This window comes from Octodon degus, unplaced genomic scaffold (assembly GCF_000260255.1).
Source record: "Octodon degus isolate 3935 unplaced genomic scaffold, OctDeg1.0 scaffold00002, whole genome shotgun sequence".
NCBI classification, from domain to species: Eukaryota; Metazoa; Chordata; class Mammalia; order Rodentia; family Octodontidae; genus Octodon; species Octodon degus.
Genome location: NW_004524578.1, coordinates 144,970 through 151,945, shown reverse-complemented (window position 1 = coordinate 151,945; position 6,976 = coordinate 144,970). Strand labels below are relative to the sequence as shown.

The following is a 6,976-nucleotide window of genomic DNA, read 5'->3' as shown; positions in this document are numbered from 1 at the left end:
CCACTGAGCCATCTCACCAGCCCCAGTGTTCTTATTTTTAAAAGACCAGAATAGTGAGACAGCATCTGAGGAATAGCAGAGGATGAGGAAATACGTCATGTGTTGAGGACGATTAGTTGTGAAGGCTGGGTTGGAGGCTTTCTTTTCTTTTTCTGTAATGAGAATTGAACTCAGGACCTTGCACTTGCCAGGAATATTGGAGGTTTTCTTGCTAAATCATCTTAGTTTTTGCTTAAATTGGGTTTTGCAAGGAAATGCATGATGGTTCTTTTTTTTTTTTGGCAGAACCAGGGACTGAACTCAGGTCCTTGCGCTTGCCTGACAAGCACTTATTCTACTGAGCTATCTCCCCAGCCCCTGCATGATGGTTCTTGAAGCAAACTCGGAGGCCTGACTACAGGCTCAGTGTGTAACTCAGTGGAAAAGTGCACGCTTAGCATGCAGCAAGCCCTGAGTAGTGCTCATCACAATAAAAAGGAAAAAGAAGTCTGGGTAAATTGTGGTACACCAAGGCCTATCTCTCTGCATGCATTACATTACCTGACTTTCAGTGAAGCTCACTCTCACGCTCTAGTGTTATTCTCCAACTGACTGGTTTTCCCAGTGTTGGCTTCCCCTTTTTATTTTTTATTTATTTACTTTTTTTTTTTTTTGCAGAACCAGGGATTGAACTCAGGCCCTTGTGCTTGCCAGTGAAGCGCTTATTCCACTGAGCCATCTCCCCGGCCCCTGGCCTCCCCTTTTTAGTTCCATTGTGACTTACAAATATATAGCAGAAACGTGTCTGTTGCATTATATAGCATAATCTAAACAGTGTTCTCATTTTATCTACAATTTATGAACCCTTCATGCTTTCCCTAATCATCAAGAATTTAACTTTAATTCAGGATGTGTGTGTATATGTTGTGCTGGAGGAGAATTCAAGGGCACTAAGCTAAGCAAATACTGTTACTGCTAAGTTATATGCCCTGCTGCAGAATTCAACTTTTAAAAAAAAATGAAATTATAGAAAAATGAGGGATTGGGGAGTTGGCTAGGTGGAATAAGCATTTCCCTAGCAAGCACAAGGGCCTGAGTTCAATCCCTGGTTCCACAAAAAAAAGAATAATAATGGGTTCCCTGGCAAGTGCAAGGACCCGAGTTCAATCCCCAGTTCCACCAAATAAATAAAAATAAATAGATAAATAGAAATATGTATTAACTTAGAATATAGAGCAACCATGGTGGCACACACCTGTAATCTCAAATGATCAAACAGGAAGAGTGACGGGGAGATGGCTCAGTGGAATAAGCACTTGCCTGGCAAGCACAGGGCCCTGAGTTCAATCCTTGGTTCTGCCAAATAAAAAATAAATAAGAAGATGAGAAGATATTTAACCGCAAAAAAAGGGGGCGGCTGGGGAGACAGCTCAGTGAAATAAGTGCTTGCTTGGCACAAGCACAAGGTCCGGGGAGATGGCTCAGTAGAATAAGCACTTGTCTGGCAATTGCAAGGGCCTCAGTTCAATCCCTGGTTCCACCAAAACAACAAAACAAACCAAAAAAATGCAGACTAAGGGGCCGGGAAGATGGCTCAGTGGAATAAGCGCTTCCCTGGCAAGCTCAAGGGTCTGAGTTCAATCCCCGGTTCCGGAAAAAAAAAATAAGCAGACTATATAGAGAAGCCCTTTCTCAAAAAAAAAAAAAAAAAAAAGTTACTGTGTACAGTGGCCCACACCTATAATTCCAGCTTTTAGGAGTGTGAGATAGAATTGCTTTAAGTTCAAGGCTAGCCTCGGCTACACAGTGAGTTCATGGCCAGTCTAGGGCTACATAGTGAAAGCTTATGTCAAATAAATAACTAAATAAATAAAGGCCAAGGACAGAGCTTAATGGCATGAGCTCCTGCCTCAAAAGCACAAGGGCCAGAGTTTGATTCCCAGTACCAAAATAAATAAATAAATAAAAGAAAATCAAAACATTAGGAAAGGGGCCAGGGAGATGGCTCAGTAGAATAAATGCTTTCCTGGCAAGCGCAAGGGTCTGAGTTCAATACTCATTTCTGCAAAATCAACAACAAAAAAAACCATCTTGCAATGTCTGTGTTTAGGTCTTTCAATTGAAATCTACACTTGGGGCCAGGGAGATGGCTCAGTGGAATGAGCGCTTCCCTGGCAAGCACAAGGACCAGAGTTCAATTCCTGGTTCAGCAAAATAAATAAATAAATAAAATAAAATAAAATTGGAACGATACAGAGAAGATTAGGATGGCCCCTGCACTAGGATGAAACCAAATTGGTGAAGGGTTCCATATTTTATTTAAAAAAAAAAGACATTTGAGAGAGTTGGAGTTGTAGCTCACTGTTGGACCATTTGCTCAGCATGGATTCAATACCCAGCATAAGAAAACGAAAACCATTTGACCCAATGGCATATACCTGTAAGCCCAGTTACTCAGAGGGCAGAGACAGGAGAATTTAGGGCAGACTGCATAACTTAGACCCTGTCTCAGAGTGCGAAAATGAAAATCAAAAAGGGAATAGTGATGCAACACGGTAGAACACTTGCCTAATATGAGGCCGTGGATTGAAACTCCAGTAGCAATGTACAGTGTAAAGCAAAATAAAAACCCGCCTTTGTTGTTTCTATGCATGAGTCAGTTTTCAATGTGTATTATGTAGCTTATAGGATTTTATACGATGAAGCTGGGTAACTAAGTGAACAGTGTGTGAAGAATGTAGTATGTACCAGGTTTGAAATTTTAATTATGGGCCAGTTTTTTAAAGGCTATTAAAATACACATAAAGAAGTGAAAACTGCTATTGAAATGTGTGATGAGGGGCCGGGGAGATGGCTCAGTAGAATAAGCAGTTTCCTGGCAAGCTCAAGGGCCTGAGTTCAATCCCCAGTTCCGCAAAAGAAAAAAAGAAAAAGAAAAAGAAAAAAGAAAGAAATATGTGATGAAATACTTTTCTCCTCATCAATGACTCAGTTCCTTCTGGATAAAATACTTGAGAAAAGGGTTTACACTATTACAATAGATATGATCTCCACCTGTCTAAATTATCTACAATTCCTGTTCCTGGACTATCCTGAGGGGATAATTAAATGGTAATTATGAAGTATTTTTCTTACCCTAAGTATTTTTCTTAGCCTGTTCTGGAAACTGATACAGAACCACTGCCAGGGGCCCAGGGGCTCAGTAGAAATAAGCGCTTCAGGGCTTGAGTTCAAATCCCCATTCCAGGAAAAAAAAAAAAAGCCACTGCCAACGATTGCATCCACCAATAGCACCTGCCAAGCCCACTACCCCGCACGCAGCTGGGGGTTATCGGTGAGCTCGCCGGGCACCTGGCTAACAGGACCTACGTCACAACCTGTGCGGAGGGTCCCCACAGGGCGCCCTGCAAGGTGACCAGCTGGACAGAACGGAGGGCCAAACCCATCCCAGTATGCGTGGTCGTGCATGTCAGTGTCGTTTATTTGGGTTTCGATTTCATTAGGGATAAGACAGACGTTTTGTGATGTGTTTGCTTCGTTTTGGTCTTTTGTTTTTATGTTTAGGGTTTGGTTTTTGTCTTTAAAAAATGCAAATTAGACGGGCGTAGTGGCACATGGTTGTAAGCATAGAATTTGTGAGGCTGAGGCTGGAAGTTTCGAGGCCAGCCTACGCTAGAGTGAGACTTTGCCTCAAAATCGAAGAAACACCACCCTGTCCCCCCAAAACCGTGAACATTTACTGTCCTAACCATGTATGCTGTGACACAGATTTAAAAGACCCAACTTCCTTGTCTTCGTCGGAGTGTAGCCAAAGAGATCCTTTGCTGTTGTGGTGCTGCTGTGGAAAGAAGGCCACGGAACTCGCGCTCTGCTCCCTCGGCTGCTTCCACCCCTCCGCCCTATCCCTTTCGTTGAGATAGCTGAGGTAGCTGGGACTCTCAGTCTTTTGCCTCCGCCCGTCGGAGAGGCTAAGATTAGAGGTCTACAGCCCCAAGAAGGTTGCTTTGGTGGTTTTATTTTTTTCATTTTGTTTGTATGACATATGGAACTCTCCAGCCTCCAGAGTGCTGGGAATTCAGGCCTGAATCTCCATACCCAGCTCCTTTGTTTGCTGGTTTGTTTGTTTTTCATGAACCAGGGATTGGACTCAGGACCCCGCACTTGCCAGGCAAGCTCTTATTCTACTGAGCTATCTCCCCGGCCCTGCAGTGTACATTTATTTATTCATTCATTTATTTATTTATTTGCGGTGCCAGGGATTGAACTCAGGACCTTGCACTTGCCAGGTAAGTGCTCATTCTGCTGAGCTATCACCCTGGCCCCAAGTGTACTTTTAAAAATATTCAATTTTAGTAAGTTTGATGGTAAAGTTTATTCCTTTGAAATGTGGTTACCCTTAAATATATACATTGTTTTGATAAATATATGTGTATACAAGTTTCCATCATTTTTCTACCAAAATGTCTAATGATTGCTTCCCTGGCAAGCGCAAGGACCTGAGTTCAATCCCTGGTTCAGCAAAAAAAAAAAAACAAAAAAACAAAAAAACAAAAAAACGTCTAATGATGGGGCAGAGACAAGGACATTTTAGAGCATATTTGCCACAGGATGACATAATTCATTTGAATGCATCATTAGTTTTCATTATCAGTATATATAGCTTCTTTATTTTTAGTTTTTGGTGTGTGTGTGCACAGTTTATTTGAAAATTATTGGGGCCAGGGAGATGGCTCAGTGGAATAAGTGTTTCCCTGACAAGCACAGGGGCCTGAGTTCAATCCTTGGTTCCACAAAAAAAAAAGAAAATTATTCAGTTATACTTATTGGAGCGTGGTAAAGCTGACCATCAGGGTAGGTGCAGAGACCACAACAGCTTTGTTGTAGGGGAGAGAGATTTGGCTCAACTCAGCAGACAGTATTGAGCTGGATGGGGTAGCACTTGCTTGTAATCCCAGCAGTTAGGAAGCTAAGGCACAAGGATTATTGTGAGTTCCTGTGGAGCCTGGGCTACAAAGCTAGACCTTATTCCAAAAAAAGAAAACAAGCAGAGAGGGAAGGGAAGTAAAGGTAAAGAGAAGGGAGAAGGAGGAAGGGGGAAGAGAAGGAGTTAGGCAAGCTAGGTTTAGTGTGTGTCTAGAATCCCAGTTCTCAGGAGGCTGAGTTCCAGGCTGCTGGGCTACAAATTGAGGCCTTGAGGGGGAAGGGACAGCAGGAGGGTGAGAGAGATGAGGAGGGGGTGGGACTCCCTGGACATGTTTCCTCTGCATAGCTTTTGCTGCTCTCTTTCTCCAGAAGCTGAGTGTGGTTTATACCTCATACAAGCAGGAATGTTCCCTATCTCCAGCCTTTTATGGAGTGTTTAGTCTACCAGTTCCTCTTATACATGTTTTTACAGCTCTGTCCTTAGGGCTGGGGAAATGGCTCAGTAGAGTTAAGCGCTTGCCCGGCAAGCGGAGGAAGCTGAGTTCAATCCCCAGTACCAACACCCTATTGTCTCCTTAATTAACAATATTTTCGTATTGCTAGAGTTATAAGTTCTTTTTTTTTTTTTCTTGGCAGAACCGGGGGTTGAACTCAGGCCCTTGTGCTTGCCAGGCAAGTGCTTATTCTACTAAGCCATCTCCCTGGCCCTAAAGTTATAATTTCATTTATAATTTAATTCCATCATTCAACCATTTCCTCATTTTTTAGATATTTACTTTCTACAAGTGGTTCTCTTTCTGGGATAGCTCTCTAACAGAGCAACAGTTCTCCTTCAGAAAAGTGGATTAGCATCACCTGGGCTAGTTAAAAACCCAGTACAACTGCCAAGGGGTTCGTTTATCAGGTCATTTCGGCTGGATAATTGGTAGTGCTAAGAAGATTGACCTGGAGCAGGTGAGTGGAGTTGGCCTGAGGCTCACAGGGTGTGTTCCTGAGGGTGCAGGTGAAGGATTTCATTGCCTGAAAACTCATGCTGTCAGGATTCACCCAGAAGAGGCAGAACTGGAATATTAGGCATCTGTATTCCAAATCCTCTTTAAAATTTTACTGACTGGGGCTGTGGACTTGGCTCAGTAGTGGAATGCTTGCCTAGCAAGCTGGCAGCCCTGGTTTCGGTCCTCGTCACCAAAAATAACCTCCCCTAAAATTTCACTGCCTTAAACTGAGCATATGGAGGCTGAAGCAGGAGGATCCTTGTGAGTTTGAGACCAGTCTAGGTTACAGAATGAACTCAAGGGCAGCCTGAGCCACATAGTGAGAATCTTACTCAAATAAACAACAGCAAAATCAAAATTTCAGAAAAGAGTGCTCACTTTGGCAGCACATATACACAATTTCGGAAAAGAAAAAGAAAAAAAAAGAAAAAAGAAAAAGAAATAGGGGCCAGGGAGATGGTTCAGTAGAATCAGCACTTCCCTGGCAAGTGCAAGGACCTAAATTCAATCCCTGGTTCTGAAAAAAAAAAAAAAATCAAAATTTCACTGACTTGAAATCTAAAGGTTTCAAGCCAGGTACATAGCTCAGTGGCTTAAGTGTCTGCCCAGCAAGCACAAGGTCCTAAGTTTGATCCCCAGTACAAACAAACAAAAAAAAAAAAGAAAAGAAAAGAGAAAAAGAAAAAAAAAAGATATCTGGAGGTTTCTGCTATACTGCCTAGACTATGGATTTTTTTTTTTTTTGCCAGAATTGAGGATTGAACTCAGGCCCTTGTGCTTGTCACGGAAGCACTTATTCCACTAAGCCATCTCCCCAGCCTCAATTTTTTTTGAGACAGTCTTGCTATGCAGTTCAGGATGGCCTTGAGCTCACTCTGTAGCCCACGCTGGTCTAGAACTTGCAACAATCCTCCTGCCTCAGCTTCTCAAGTGCTAGGATTACTAATGTGGGCCAATATACTTGGATGAACTTTTTTTTTCATTAAAAGAAAAACAGGGCCAGGGAGATAGCTCAGTAGAGTAAGTGCTTGCCTGGCAAGTGCAAAAGCCTGAGTTCAATCCCCGGTTCTGCCAAAAAA

The 6,976-nt window shown here is 42.6% G+C and overlaps 1 non-coding gene across 1 annotated transcript; it reads left to right on the top strand.

Annotated features, from left to right (window-relative positions):
• Positions 1–2,194: 2,194 nt before the first annotated feature.
• On the top strand, positions 2,195–2,297 carry LOC111816284. The gene has a single exon (XR_002820716.1). It is a non-coding gene; the product is annotated as a U6 spliceosomal RNA (small nuclear RNA).
• The last annotated feature ends 4,679 nt before the right edge of the window (positions 2,298–6,976 follow it).